This window comes from Varroa jacobsoni, unplaced genomic scaffold, assembly GCF_002532875.2.
Source record: "Varroa jacobsoni isolate VJ856 unplaced genomic scaffold, vjacob_1.0 scaffold_123, whole genome shotgun sequence".
NCBI classification, from domain to species: Eukaryota; Metazoa; Arthropoda; class Arachnida; order Mesostigmata; family Varroidae; genus Varroa; species Varroa jacobsoni.
In genome coordinates, this window is record NW_019213025.1 from 591,654 (window position 1) to 607,655 (window position 16,002).

The 16,002-nt window shown below is 46.3% G+C and overlaps 1 long non-coding RNA gene across 1 annotated transcript in view; it reads left to right on the forward strand.

Moving 5' to 3' along the window:
• Nucleotides 1-2,194: 2,194 nt before the first annotated feature.
• LOC147753900 (uncharacterized) overlaps nucleotides 2,195-16,002 on the forward strand; it is a 22,994-nt gene continuing 9,186 nt past the window's right edge. The window contains exon 1 of the long non-coding RNA XR_015313683.1: nucleotides 2,195-2,809. This is a non-coding gene — a long non-coding RNA (uncharacterized LOC147753900). The remainder of the gene's footprint in view (nucleotides 2,810-16,002) is intronic.

Here is a 16,002-nt window from a genome sequence, read left to right on the forward strand (position 1 = left end):
GCCTTTAGCGACACTCTGCGTTGAAAAGGTGCGCGAAGTTCTTAACTCCTGATAGAGTTCTCAATGCTTACCTCAGAGGAAGTGAACTTTTTGTTCCGCGAACCATGACCAGAAGCAGCGGCATCGGATGGAATGAACCTGCACTTGGTCACAGCAAGCAAGCGCACGGAGCCATGAAAAGTCGATGGAATCCAGACCCGGTCAGGCAGTTTTAGGAAGCTGAGCGAGTTGCTTGCCAAGTTGTGTCAAGACTTTCCGAGAAGGCGAGATGGATGACAATTTATTTTCACATTACCAAGTTAGACATTTCAATCGAAACGCGTTGAAGTGTGCCCACATTGCTCCAGAGGGCCTAGCATCGTTGGCGACACATCGGGCTTTTTACTCTAGGTCTTCGTTGGAAGGCAACGTTTACAACTTCGACACCAATACCCATTATGCTCTGACCATTCTCCAGTTTAAGCTGTTGCTGTGAACAATGATACGACAGAAAAACCAGTAACTTCAAGTTACGTGTTCTTTCCTGGGTAGTCAAGACTATCATCACTATTGACAAGCGCGTCCTTAGGAAACAAGCAGGCCTTTGACACCTCTTCCTTTCGTGGTCAGTTCAAATGTCATCAGCGGCCTTCACCGAACGAGCCAATAAACCTTATTGCCTCCATATCTGATTTGGATTAACTAGCGGAGTCCGTCGAATGACTTCTTGCGTCTAACCGAAGTACAACCCTCGAGCAATCGAGGATTTCTGCTATAAAGCGAAATTCTTCTTGGCAAGCCTTAACCTCTATCAGGCTTCACCGCAAGCTGGTAGCGACATTAGGGATGCCAAGATTCCGTTTTGTCTGGCAAGGGAAGAGAGATGCTGTGGCTCCTGGGAGAACTTGGACAGCTGAACTGCGAATCTAAGTGTTTATTTTAGGCCACTGGCACATTCTATGCGCGTCTCCGAAGACTCGTAAGCAACTGCCATCTCCCGCCAGGCCTGGCGAGAGCGGCTGACCCAGCAAGTTAGATCTACAGATCCTTTCGTGTCTTAGTGAGCAAGTAGTGCGCGAGAGAGCTGGGTTTGAACGAAACCGTAGTGGTCCAGTTGAGTTGCCCGTTGCTTCATCGACCATCCAATTGTCGAGATGCAGCTAGACTAGCAAGCAAGCAAATGAATGAGAAGTTCTGCGCCTAAGAAAAGCGCGCGGAAATTGTACAGCGATGTGCGCTGAGTTTCTAAGTTGTTGAGAGTGGGACTAGTGGTACAGGTACTAGTAGTAATAGGCTGTAGAGTCGCCTGTTCATTAGTGATCTGTTGTCCTGAGTGAGCGACATCTCGCAGGCAGCGCAGCAGCAAGTCCTTCGAAGTCCCTTCTTCGTCGTTCTCTTCCCGAGCCCCGAGTTCCGTTCCCGAAGACACCAACCAACCTTCTTCAAATCGTGTGCTTCTCTTCGCCTTTCTGGGAGGCACGTGGAGTTGCTCAGGGAAAGCCGTCCGCCATTGGTACTCGTTTAGGGCTGCGCCAAACCAGTTAGCCGCAGTTCTCTTTATCCATGATCCTTGACAGGACAACCTGCAGAATGACTTCCCGACTAAACCCGTTAACTTGACCAAATAGAGCGCTATCTTCGTTTGCTTCGGTGGTGGCTCCTGCTGCCGCTGTGGCTCAGACGCTGGTGTTCAATGAGTGCCGATGACAAGGCGTTTCCGTGTCCGGGTGCTGCTGGTCCCGGTCAGGCTGCAGCGGCAAAGGAGTTAAAGGCTGTTTCTGCTGGTGATTATTTGCTGAATGCTGTATTCGCTGCATTCGTCTTCTATAGCCCTCTGATGTCCTGACCCCTTTTCTCTCTCTGCCACCCATTTCTCCTTCTCATTATCGCTCTTTTATTTCGCTTCTCACTCCACTTGATCTGAGTTCTTGATCTTGACTGGGTTGGGCTTCCATGGCCTGCTCGCCCTGGGGTTGTCTTCGTCGGTTGGGTTGGACCTGGCTGCCGTCGAGCGCCCATGGGTCCGGTGGTCCACTTCTATACTTGAGCTCACTGGACCACTTCCCGCTCTTCCCTGTTGATCGAGGCTCTCTGGACCAATCAGGGGCTATGCTTGCCCTCTCCCTTCCCTTCCTCTCTACCCCACCCGCTATATAATGCCCCCACCCCGGACCCGCTCGTCGGAGATCTCCGGTTCAGGAACTGCTGGGCCAATAACGGCAGATCTGCTATCCGTGTGTCTCTCGGACGTGTTATTGCGTGCGTTACTCCATTGGGCCGCCACCACCATTCATTGCTCGATTGCTTCCGTTTTTTTTCGTTAAGATTCCCTTGGTTCGATCGAGTGCGTGTTATAGTTTTCGTTCTTGCCGTGGAAGCTGCCAAACTGTCTTTGTACCCAGGTTTCTCAAGTTGCTCGTCGGTTTAGCCTATTGTTAACATCCAGCTGTGTATGAGCCAGCTTGTAGACTTCACGGCGGCGGTGTTTAGCATAGAAAGGTGTTCTACTGAGAATTTCGTTGTTCTTGCCGTCGTCATCGTCGTTGTTGTTTTTTTGCGGCAGGTTGTGTGTTGTTACTAGTAGATGTTCATCCGTTATAAATTTACTACATAAAAAAACTAACACACATCTATAGTCACAATGGCGAGTGCGCGCGTGCTGGATGATTCAATGGTTCGGGACAACGATCGTGCCAAGACGGCGGGCCTTATCCCGAGTTTACTCCCTACTTCTTCATCCAACTGCCGGTTGCTCGACTTACTGGCCTATTTGGCCTTACTCCTACTTCGCGCCATCTGTTGCACCTGCTACGTTGCTCCGCCCGGCTCGGTGAGTTTCGTATACATTTTATACGGTGCGTTTGCTTTTCTTCGGACAACATGAGAGAAGCGCACAGCTGTCACTATGTGCAAGCATACGATGAACGGATATGTCTAATGTTGATGGAAAAATATAGGCGAGTGCTGATAATGGCCAATGTGCCATTTTCTATTCCCTCCATCTTCTTCACCTGGTTCCTAAGTTCGTCCCGCTTATAGCATGTACGTTGATCATTCCGGCCGGAATGTTCCAAAGTTTGTCTAGCTAGAGATAGAGCGATAAAAGGAGCTTTTACGGTACGTTTTGAACTGGCGTATGTTTGCGTTTCGGCTATTCAGCGGAGCGGTGGCGGCAGCGGCGGCGTTAGAGTGGGGTGGAACCTCGACGTAAGAACAGATATATTCGATGAATAAGCTTCGCAACTTTGACAACCGAGCTCCTTCAAGTGTCTCTTGACAACGCATGGGCCGCGTATGAACTTCATTTTAGAATCATTTCATTCAGTATGACTTCAGCTACACCGATATTGCAATACCATAACGTACTACCGTGATGTAATCTGACTATATTGAAACAAGCGTTAGCCGCAGTCCACGTATGTGTTTCGACTTGATATCGTTCTTGAGGCCTCCTAAGTTACAATTTTGCGCGGACCAAAGGAGCTAAATTAATCGACCCCTGCAAATCGTATTTCCCTCCCTACTAAAAGAACAGGACTAGTCTAAATAACAATGTCAGTCTTTACCCTTATACATATCTATATACCTATATACATATATGACTGTTTTGTTAGCAAGAATTTACAGGTGGACTTTTCATGGTGGAATCAAGCACTCGAAGCTCGCGATTTCCCGCATCGTGAATCGGTCACAGCCGCTGCCACCTTCTCCTATATCCTATACTTATTTATTCCTAAAATAGCAGCGGTATGATCGTTTGTTGCCGGCTGCGTGGATTGTCCGGAGGCCCCTGTACCATCGTCGTTTGCCCTGCTCGCGTGCCTGTCGGCCTGGCTGCCTGTCTGCTGGCCTCCTCGATATGACTGGGATGCCCCTTTCCTGGTCGGTCTCCCAGCGAAGCGAATCAGCGAAGTCCCCGCCGTTTGTATAGCCTCCAGCATAGTACCCTCTCGCAGACTTACAGATGTACGCTCCACTTCGCAACGTATATGTGGGTAGCTGCTTGTTGGCCCCCGGACAAGGATTTGCTCAGTCCACAGTGGCGGAGCTCGTGGCTATATTTGAGAACTATTTGTAGTGTCCATCGTCTGTCCAACATTGGTGCACAGTGTAATTCCAGTGTAGTTAAGCGTCTCGTCCACATAGCTAGATTTGTTGAGTTGGATGTCGGCGCATGCCAACATGTCAGTACAGTCGTGCGTTCGTGAACTAACAACGACTATCGACGCCTACTGCAGCCAGCTACGCAACTACTGATTGTCCAAACGCAATTCTTGTTCGTTATTAGCGTCCTTTCAAGAACTGTGAGTGGACATCATTAGTTATTCTTGATATTCCTCCAACGACGACGACGATGATGATGATAAACAGGCCGACAAGAGAGTTAACCGGGGCCCAGGAGGTGAGTGCGCCTTGCACATGGTACTGTGTCGTCGTCCTGCGACATCCTGCCTGCCAGCTTTCCTGTCTTTGTATCACTATCCAACGGCGTTCAGCGTAATGTGCATTCAACGTCGTTTCTGAATGTTCGCTGGCGCTGGAAGCGTCGCGGTGCAACGTCTCCTCGGTCAAATCGGCCATTTCTTCTGCATCTGCTCCCGATCACCTTGCACCACGACGAATGGAGGGGCAGGCGGATTTGTTTGCGTTTGCATGTCATTGCCCATTCCTGTCACCCTTCTGGCATCGTTTAGTCATCGTTTTCGCCGACATTATTGTCACCGCCACCATTTCATTCCTATCGTTACCGAAATAGTCATTTCCTTATTATTCTGTGTTGACACTTTTCCTCCGTATAGTCCTCCCTGTTTTTCTGTTCAAAATGTCCTGTCCTCCTTTTCGGCGAAGCAATTTTCATCTATAAACGACCAAATTTCAGTTCTTTCGCCCCGGTCTTTTTCTCGATTTCCACCTCTTACTCCTCTCTATCAGTGTCCATCCACCCACCTGCTTGCACACACAAACAGACTTACGTTTACACACGTGTTGTGCCTACCCAAATAGCAGGAGTCTCTCCGGGTTGTTTGAGCCCAATAATTCAAACTGACAATCCAAGTCCTCCTTACCGTACGTACCTGCTTGAAGCAATCTTTGCTTGCCAGATGTAAATCAATTCTTTTTCCAAAGGGTCCGCATTCACCGAAGATTTAAATGGTTCAGCCGAAACGCTGTTGCACGCAGGTACTCACATATGTACGATTTTTGTCTCATAGACACCTTTTATGATTACATCCAACTTCGAGTAACATCGTCATCAGCTAGCGTTACTGTTCGAGCAGCTGTGACGTAACGCTCTACTGACATGTGTCACGCGTTTAAGTTGAATGACCACCAAAGAAAGGAAAAACGACTTTTTTTTTGTTTTGCAATTCGTTCAAAATACCCGCGCCAATTGACACGATCACCAGTATGAAATGGGTGGAGGTGCCAAGTCTGGATGAATGATGCTCCTTAATTTTCAGTTCGGACGACACATAACCACTATCATATGTGCCCCATGATGTCCTGGCGTCATTATCATTTTTGTCGCACAGGCAAGAACATCTTTGGTTGGATGAGTGTTCCGAGAAATGAGCTTTTTTCTCAGTCTTACTTGACACTTCGTTCAACGCCGAACTCGCGAGGCTTAGCGTTTTCGTCATTTTTCACGCGTGTGTCAAGTGAATATTTCGTTATAGCATACAAACAGCATGGGCACGCGAACGTCTGAGGACGTGGGAGTAAAGAATTCGTTGAAAATCTTGTTTATGATTGGACACCGTTACTGTTGTTGATGCCGTCGTTGTCGTTGTCATGCGCCTGTTCCGTTCCTGCTGGTCCTTTGCTATCCTATCCCGCCCCTGTCATTCGTGTCGTATCCTATGTCGGTGCTTTTGCAGCCACTGCTTTGGGTGCTGGTGCAGCGGCGCACGCTGGTTGAATTTTCTTCTCAAGCTATTTGGAGTGCTGCAATTGCTGGGGGAAGGGAAGGCCTACGAAAATGAAAAGACCCCTCTCTCTGCTTCCCATCTCCCTCCCACCAGTCCCATCGGCAAGCTATGTCGGGATGTTTGTCCGTATTTTGACATTGCATGACAATGCAGAGAAGCTCTGCCATTGTTCATGCTAGCTTCTGAGACTTAAATAGTGTGTGCGTTTTTCTTGGCGATGCAAAAATGAAACAAGCGGCGATCGACAGTGCTGCATACTGTGTCTTGGTAATAGTACCCTCTCTGATCTCGTGCGGCGTGCGCCTCACTTCGGGCGGCAAGGGGTAAGGATAGGTTATTGATTAGCTGTCTAACAAAATTTAAAAAGATTGAGGTGCATACATTTGAGCGTATAGAGGTAAAGTTTGGCCCGCCTTTTTAGGTGTTTACATTCAGATGTGTGGATACACATCTGTTTCTCGGCGGATGAACAACGATACAAACAATTTTCTCGAGAAATAGTAGAATCAGATGACGATAACGCTTTCGATGACTATTCCTTGCGCCAAAATCCTCTAGTCATTTTTTTTTTTTATTTACGTGCAATGAACATGCTTAAAGTTATCATATTTTTTAAAAGAAATTCTGCTGCGTATATTCTTTATAAATTGTCCGGTTCATTAAGTTCTCGACCTTAAACAGCTTGCGTGGACAGTCGTCACTGCGAAATCTATCGGCTGTTCGATCTAACTTTAATGTGTATAGCTTTGTAACCGATAGATAATTGAAACTTCTAATAGATTTCACTTATTTTGCGCAGGCTATTTTAGAGAAGACGTCACGTGACGAGCTTGATATCGGCTTCACAACGAGAAATTTACGTCCCGTATTCCCTTACCTCTTAGCTCCTCAAACCTTGACGACCTCACGGTGTATTCTCGTGCCAATTGGTAATGCCCGAGAAGCACGTATGTCTAGAAACAAACCTGAGTAATGGACCTTCAGCCGAAATATTGATTTGCCTGTACGATACAGCAAGCGGATAGCGGACAAAATACGAGATTAGCGAGAGAAAAACAAACGGAGCATTTTTTAACAAAACAAAAACATTAATATACTAACTATATTGAGCTTCCCTCAATCGTGTTAGGATGTGTTAATAGCGGAATTAAGATCACAGCGGTCGTACAGTGCTAGCCTTATTCCTGCCATAAACGAAACGTTACGAAAAAGGCCGTTTAGCTACACAACCAATGGTACCTCATCCTTTTTCGCCAGATCATATCAATAACTTAACACCCTGTTAGCCAGCTCGCTGTGGATACATTATTTGTTGTAGTGGGTTGAAGCTTCCGACGATGACGTTTGCAGTGCGGCGTGACGAGTTGACAGCGAACCTAGATTGGAGCAGTAACAGCAGCCGTAGCAGCAGTGGTGGTGTGCCGACAGGAAAATTTGGAATTGTCGTGCCATCCCGACTTCAGACAGCAGTTGCTTGCCTCCTTTATAGATAGTAACGCTGCCGGATAGCAAGGATGCTTGGAGCCAGTGCGGATGAAGGGTCCGGGGGAAGGCATGAGTCGGTGACGAGTATGGCGCGCCTAGGCAATGGCTGCGGCTACGGCCCTCTGCTGCTCGTGCAACTGGAAGGACGAGCCCCTCCGAGAAGGAAACGCTTTGCTAACACGAGAGAGTGCCAAAGATATGTGAATCCCCACAGTTTGCCTATGACGTCGCAGAAAGATCTGCTGCGCAAGAAGTGGTGGGTTTTCCAATAGCGGGCGCTCGTTAAGGGACTCCGTCGTCGACCTACTCCCGCCGAAGATGGCCGAGTCACCAGCTCGACAACAGTCGTTATCGATCGTTGAAGACTACACAATTACGTTACAGCGTCTGTTTCCATTTCAAAGAGATCGTCAAAATGAAAAACGACACGCTTATCAAATAGCAATTTGTTAAAAATTCTTTCATGCATGCTTTCATTATACAGGCTATATTTTTTGAGTTCTAATAAATGCAATGAACTGGGAAGAGATCAATGACGAGACGCGATGCTCTGGCTCATCAGATCCTCCTAACGAATGGTAGTAACGAATGGTAGTTTTCATCATGCTTCCTATAAACTACATCGCGGTTTAACTTTTGGACCGTAGCGACACGCTTCGCTATCGTAGTTCGCTTAGAATCATCACCTTAAATTTATGTTCGGTTTGCTTAGCCCTTGCTTACATTAGAGCGCGATTGAGCTATCACTCTCGATGGTGGACGTTACCGACACACTTTGTCATTAAGTATTCCAGCTGTTCTCGTCTGCCTGCTTACGTAATATCTCGTTTATGTATTGCTCACGTTAGTGCCACATGTTGCTCCACGGCATCGCAAGACTCACAAGCACTTTCTTGACCCATGTTTGGCAGTTCTGAATGTTTCCGCATGTGAACCGTGTATGACGCTTTGTCCATTTAACGTAGCAGCAGCAGCAGCAGCAGTAGCAACGACAAAAAGAATGACGTCTGCAGGACGCCCAAGTGAGCGAATGGCCCGGTGAGGAAAAATCGCAATGGGACGTTCTTGCGATCACTGGCGTTATTTTGCTAATTATCGAAAGATTTGCCACTGAAACACCCTAGCGCTAGCAAGGCACGGGCTACATTTTACTTACTTAAACCCTTGTTGATACTTTAACAGGATTCAGGAACAGCTTAACATGGTGTGCGAAACTACCTTCTTAAATTATACAACGATACACATATCGTCATCAGTTATATTTATGCATCGTCACTTCGTTGAATTTTTAGGGGTTGCTAGCAATTCTTAATTTACAAGTATATGAAATGGCAAAATAAATTATGCCTATATGTTTGCTTTGACAAATAACTTATTTAGTCATTATTAAATTTATTTAAAAATGTAGTTAAAAACTTTTTCGGAAAAAAAACCGGGTTTTCTAATGGATTGTTTTTTTTTTTATTAAAGTGCCTCATTTCTGAACAGATTATAAGCCGTACTGCATTGTAATAATACGTGATATGATAGTGTAATATTCTGTTCATACGGAGCATACTTATGCCGAATTGCGCCGGACATAACTCCACTGGAAAAACGACCCATATATGTATACAGGGAAAAACTAGCGTGTGTTTTTTGCTGTCAAAAAGTGAAAGCTAAATTCAACCTGAGGCTCGGCCTTTCTTTCCCAAAACCCGTTAGGATGATCAATCGCAAAATATACGAGAGGCAGGAACAAATGTTCAGAAATATTTCGAATTAAAAATACAGTTCGACAAAACCAGATAACAATATATCAGAAATAACCGCAGCTGTCTACGAACCAGCATGTCCTCTAAGATAGAATACACAGACAGCAGACATAGACCATGAAAGTAAGCCAGTCTGGGTCGTTTGATTTTGAATGGTTGAACCAGGATCGATGATGAGGTTCCTTCTGGATCGACTGAAGATTCCTCCAAGTTTTCGATCACTACTTAAATTTTTCCCACCTGAATCTAAGTAGAGCAGTAGAGTAATTTGATGAAAACCTCGGAACGGTGCCCACGTTTCACAGATTTTACGGCCAACCAAGCAAATGGTTGCACTTTTTTTTCCTTATAACCGCCTGCGTCGAAGAAAATTGTAACATTTCCGACAATAGCATCGGCAGATTCATCCAGAAACAAAGCGCACTTATATTTTACGAAGATGAAATATAATAAAAATCTGCCGCACTTTTTAACTCCCCAAGAGACCCGAGCACCGAGAACGCATCAGTTGTTTATGCCGTATACTGCACGTCATGGACAATATTCGGAATAGAAATATACGTTTTCGTATAAACATCGCCTCGTGTTCTCGACGAAAAAAAGAAGAAAAAGTTATTTGAAAGATTCTCAAAGTGTCAACCAAAGGAATGGACTCAACATCAGGCAAGAATAATATCGCGGGCTCTCCTTTGTAAAAGAGTAAAGGGCTATCTTCATCATTGTCTCGATTGGCTGGTAAATGGATATAGAAGATGGACAAAGAGGTAAGCAACAAGCAGCGATTGCAACTCCCGCGATCACTATCGCTAGACAAGACCCGGGACCCAGCAAATGAACGAAGCTATGATGATGTACAGGGAGTACTCGACGATCTAAAGTATGGGCGCTACTGGTCGCATTGCCGAAGCACAAGCTGATGAAATGGCAGTGCAGGAGAAGCGCGGAAACCCCAGGGAGATACTTGACCTACCGTCTCTTCGTTCTCCCGATGCTGTGTTTCCTGCTGTGGCTGCCAAACATCGCCCCTTATCATACCTTGTCCCCCTGCCGTAACTTCTCTTCTCCATGCATGCTAGACCCATATTCCACAGAGGTGGCCCCTAGCTGTGCGCTTTCGTTATCGGATCGGTTCGCCTCGATCTGTGGTGGACCGGCCAGCGTCCGAAGCATGACTATAGTCAACGGCATAGTACCAATCTTAATCTCTACATTGCGAGTAGTATGGTCAACGGAGGGATATGGCCATGGCTAGCAAAGTTGGTAGCATATATATGGCAGACACCGTATGGCGCAGCGAGCAGGACGACGAAGGGGGCAGCAACGCGTTTGCGGGAACCATATAGTTGCATTACACGGGAGAGACAAAGTGAATTTATCAATGCTGCCGCACTGACTATTACTGTTATTCACGTACAATGGCAGGCCGACGCCAACATTCATATCTGCGGGCCTTTCCGCACAATTCCCTTTTTCCTATCTACCGAATGAACGACCAGGTAAGCCGAGCCTATCCAGCTACGTTACCATCCGTGGGTGTCAGGGCACTCGTTGGTTTTGTGGGCTGACTCGTTCTTGGTGGTTCTCTCTCCAGCTAGGCAGACCTGTCCGACCGGCTATGGCAGTAATAACATCCCGGTCCTATCGGTGAAGGAGACTATTTAGCACTGGCTGCTCGAATGGACACCACAGCACACTTAACCCATTCGAGCAGAGTGTAGTCCGCCGACGCCTCTATTGCTGGCAACACCCCGAACCTCAATCGGTCAACGAGTACAACGACATATAGGAACAATAACGCGAAAAAGAAGAACGAGTGGGGTAAGAAGCATTGCTATGCCAACGGCCGCTACTACTGACAGTAGTCGCCGTAACTGCCAGTAACAGTAAAGGTGCGGCATGTCGACCTATCGATTGCATTATTTGTCGTCGCCTCTTATATTTGTCCGTACGAGGAGCACGTCGGAATAGTAAAGGTACTTTGATAGTCACTGCAAGGGCAGCAAAGTAAGCAGCGCCGGGCAGCCGCTGGGGAAGCAAGGGCAAGCTGGCATCGCAGAATGACGGCTTACGGGCTTAGTATGGCAGAGAAACAGAGGGCGAAAGAGAGACCCAATACATGGTTGCTACTTAATGGTAAAAGCGAAATACGTTTCAGTTGTAACACAATACGGCAACCACCGAGAGAGCTGCCGCAGTTCCTCTGTCCAGCAAACCAACTGGATAAAGGCCAGCTACTGTTACTTTCAAGACAGACCTAAGCTTCATAGCAGCTGCTAAGCAGACGGGCGCGACGACAACAATCAGCTGAGCAAGGAAATGAAAGCTGTTGCTATTTGATGTTTGTCAATAAGCATTGAGCTTGGTGAGCCATTGTATGCAGATAAGCATAGTCATTTATGTTCAATATATAAAAGGCGCTTGGTTTTTAACCAGGAGGACTGACAGGCCGGCCAACTGAGGCCTACATACGAAGACGAGCAGCACACAACTTTAGCTTCCACACAACTTTAGCTTCAACTAGCAGGCTTCAGGGCCTGCCAGGCTTGGTGGCTGGATTTCTGAAAAAAACGTCGACCAATAGCAAGCAAGCTAGCTAGCTTCCGATTTTAGGAACCTGCACTTTCAACAGCCAACGGAACAAACAAAGACACTCAGCGAGCACTGCGAAACTGCACGAGTAGGCGATGTTAGAGGGGGAGGGGGGGGGTATGAGTCGAGAAGTGGACTGGAGTCTTCGAGGGTAAGGCAAAAGGCGATGGTTCACGCTGGTATTCTGTATTGTCCCGCTGTCATTGTCAGCCGATATCGATTACATATTTTGATTCTACCTACACTTACTATATACAAACTTAGGTAATTTTGCTTATTTGAGATAGTCGGCTCGTTTGCCGCCTAAGATTAGCGCTAGGGTAGAAGTCGACGTTTAGGTGAGTGGGAGGCAGAGGGAAAGTAGAGGACAGTTTCATGCCGACGACAACAACAGGGTGCTTCTTTGTTTAAAGGATGCGGGTACATGGAATGACTAGGCCGTTAAGTTAGGTGGAATCAGGCGAATAGGCGAAATAGGTGGAAGCAGGAGCAATAGAAACAAAACAGAAGAATGGTCTGTAAGTTGCTTGCGTAATTGCGTAGGAAAGAGGGAACAATGAGATGGCAACGAGAAAAAAGTGGAAGAAATTCTAGGAGAACTACTTGAAGGGAAGATCATTTGGCTGTTGGCCGGAAAACAGGTCGACCTTCCTCGCCAACAGATCGGCTGACTTGAAATGGGGTATGGCAAGTTATATACTTCTGCTTATATATAAGGGTTGTAGAGGAAACGCGCCATTGGTAAGAGTTCGTCCGCCGCTCTTCTACGTCGACAGTGGACGACGTAATACTAGGGGAGAAGGTTGACGGGAGGGTGGTTAGGACAAAGAAATCCGATATCGTCAACTGCGGTGAGGCGTTCCTTCGGCTCTATTCCCCCCAGCCTCAAAGAACCCCCGTTGTTTTCTTCGTAATGCTCTGCTTTTCCTTCTTCGGAAAGCAGTTTGGTTCAAATACTGCTTCTGCCGTTAGTGGCGCCGCCATACGAACTGCTGCCGTGACTACTAACACTGCTTCTACATTTCTACAACGGTCCACTCACTGGGCACTCGAAGCAGTCAGACAGGCAGTCAGCCATTCAACTGAGGTTCTTCACTCGCTCCTAGTTACAAAAGAAAGTCGCAGATTGTTCTTCCGCCCTACTCGTTTTTCATTGCTCGGCTTTACGCTAGTCGGCCCTCGCTGACCCCCTGGTCGTTCCAACTTTCAATCTTTTCCAAATCCTCTCTCGTTTTTCTTATTGCGAACAAGCTCGATTTGAAGAGGAGAAATCTTCGGCTCGAGGGGCCGAGGAATAGACTTTGGCCCTGCTGATAGCAATAGTTTTCATCAATCACTGGGATTCAATTTAAAATACTTACGGAAAAAGAGACTACGTGAAACCACGGATAGGCACTAGTAGAGGCTGCTCATAGGATGTAGAACGTTAAAAATACGTAATATAATGCCGATAGAACCATTTCATGCATAGGCCTGAAATATAGTACGTTCATCCTTTTTGATGGTTGGGTCCAAGATGGCGATGTCAAATAGAACCGCGCACAATAGGACGGAAGTTGGGTGTAAGGAGTGAGAGTTTGGCTTACAAAGAATGCCCTAAACATGGAGAGGTGGCCTGCAGAACAGGCTATATGAGGCTCTTGGCAGCGACTGTGAAGACGAATTTGCCTGTCTCTAGCTAGCGACTGATGCGCCTCTTTCTCCCGTTCCCCTCTTTAAGCGTTTCACACTGGCGCCTTCCATTGTCACCCCTACTTTTCTCATTGCTTTCGCAACCCTGAATCTGTACCCGTAAAGCTTCTTCCTAACTGTGCCCCACCGGTCTTATCAATCGGTTGCACCAAGATTAATCCTGAGCAGAGCTTAGTTTGTGACCCTATTTCCCACTATCCGCAGTGATCAGTCTGTAGCTACTGCCGCTGCTGCTGCTAGCACTATTGCTCAGTAAATTCGGTTCTCTTAATCCAGCCTGTCGGCAGCCGAATGGGCAATGAATACTTGTAACGAAAGCGGGAGACATCGTCTCCGATGGGCGACGTTTTTAACCAAGCCAAAAATAAGGGCTACTTGCCCGTGCAAGTATTTGTATGTACGTATCTGGACTCATGGGCTATGCAGATATACAGTACATCATAATAGGAACCACGACAACTACTACTGCTATTAGTGGCATGAAATCTGACTAAAAGAATTGGGCAGAGTTCATACACCATCTAGTGACTGTTTTTGACAGCGCCTTTCCAATGAAGAATTGAACAGAGGTCGCCCATAACCCGATTGTCGTAAGAAGAACTATACAACTGGAATGTGTCCCACGATCGGTCACGGGCCGGTAGGCGAACAGGCACGCTACTGTGACCCGGCATCAAAAACTCCATTGATTTATCCCTGGCTGTCTCCTACCGACAGATCGGTTCTCGTAGGCAATACTAGAGATAGGTTGCGTTTGGCGATAGGAGTTGACAACCGTGAAGATACGCGATTGGCCAATCAAAGGTAATGGGCCTAGCGGAAATGATGAACACTCCCTCGCTATCTCTTTTGACCAACGAATCACTATCATCCAAGGTTTGAAATTTGGATTCAAAAGGCTGTGCCGAATCGGAGCGGCCTGCCAGAAAAATGCTGGTCTAACGCTTTCGATATCAGCTAGCGCTAGAATAAAAGACAATATCTCAAATGGTAGTTTTGAAATATATGGTTACAAGCAACGTAAAATAACTTCCATGACGCCGTTACTTCATTAGAAATCCGCAAACCGAAAATTAGGGAATTAGTATTATTAAACCTAAAATTAAAATATGTTTTGATGTTTCCGCCGTAATAATACAAACAGCCTTTCTATACAGGCAAAATCTGTAGAAACTTTTTCTAGGGAGTAATTGTCGGTAGGCTATCGGTAGAAGAGTTGCGTACTCGGTCTGACAGTGTGTGCCCAACAATAAAGCCGGTCTCCGTGAAAATCTGGTCACTATTGTGGGGTGGCGCGGCGCGGCTGATCGAACCGCACCTCTTCCGCTTTCCATTAGTGAGGTACCATAAGCAATTACCGATAGTGCATGTTAAAAAAGCTACAATAAACGTCATTTCAATGTATCAATAGAAATGTTCGCATCTGGCGAATCAGGAAGTGAATCTATTGGGTCAGGTATCAAAATGAGCGGCATGCGTAGCATGAGTTTTTGTCTTCGATATTAATTCAGTACCCTACCGCCTACTTCCAAAAGCTTATCCATGCATGAAGGGATAGAGAGACGGTCCGCGGTAATATGGTTGTAAGTGTTGTCCGTGACAACCCAACACTCAACGGACATTGAAGATGCCGGCCGAAGCTATTTAGTGCTCTATGCGCTCGCTGCGCCACTGCTATAGGTCGCTAACTCCAAAGGATGGTATTTACTCAATATGCGTTGAGTAAATCCCGACTTAGATCACGCATGGGAGAAATACTCCAGATTTCTCTCGGTTTGCGCTTCAATGTCGGAATTAGAGAAACTAGAGCGCTTCCAAATGAAGTCATCGTGGACGTTCACTCGATGCTAATGCAATTCAACGGAACGTGTCCACTCTTAAAACTGCGCGTGGTTTTGTAAAGTGGCGGTCATATGGTAAGGAACGAAGGACTCTGGTTCCGCAAACCAGTTATGTAGAGAAGTCGCCTACAGAATATGAGCTTCGGGCCCTTGAGTAGCAAGTTCCTATGGGAAAATTATCGTAATGAGTCGGCAATGCTCAAGATAACGCCATGAATATTATATAGGCCAGAGGCAGAAATACATTACCTCGTATAATCATTGATCTGGTCTAGCGGGGTGTGTCTGACACCCGTGTACCTGACTGCTGCGAGACGATTGCTACAGGATCGCTGAGTAGCCAGCTTTTCTTCCGCCGTGCACCAAAGGTATAATTGTTCGACAAACGTTGTTTTGCGAAATATTTACCCATAGATTGCTGAGATGCTTTTCTACCTACCATCTCATAGTTAATTGTAACATCATAGAATTAATTCAGAATCTCAGTGGGTAAAAACACAAGCATGGTATTTTATTATACATTTTGGTTCAGCACTGAACTCCGCTTATCCCTAATATCTAAGTTGCCAACTTACGTTTAAGCCTTAGCTTGAATATCACTAAACCTCTTTAACTATAATTTATCCCAAAGATGTCCTACTTGAGGCATCTAGGAACGATTTTTTTTCTAACCGTCTTTGGAACAAAACAAATAATAAGCTCATCATAAAATATTATTGTGAACGTCATTCT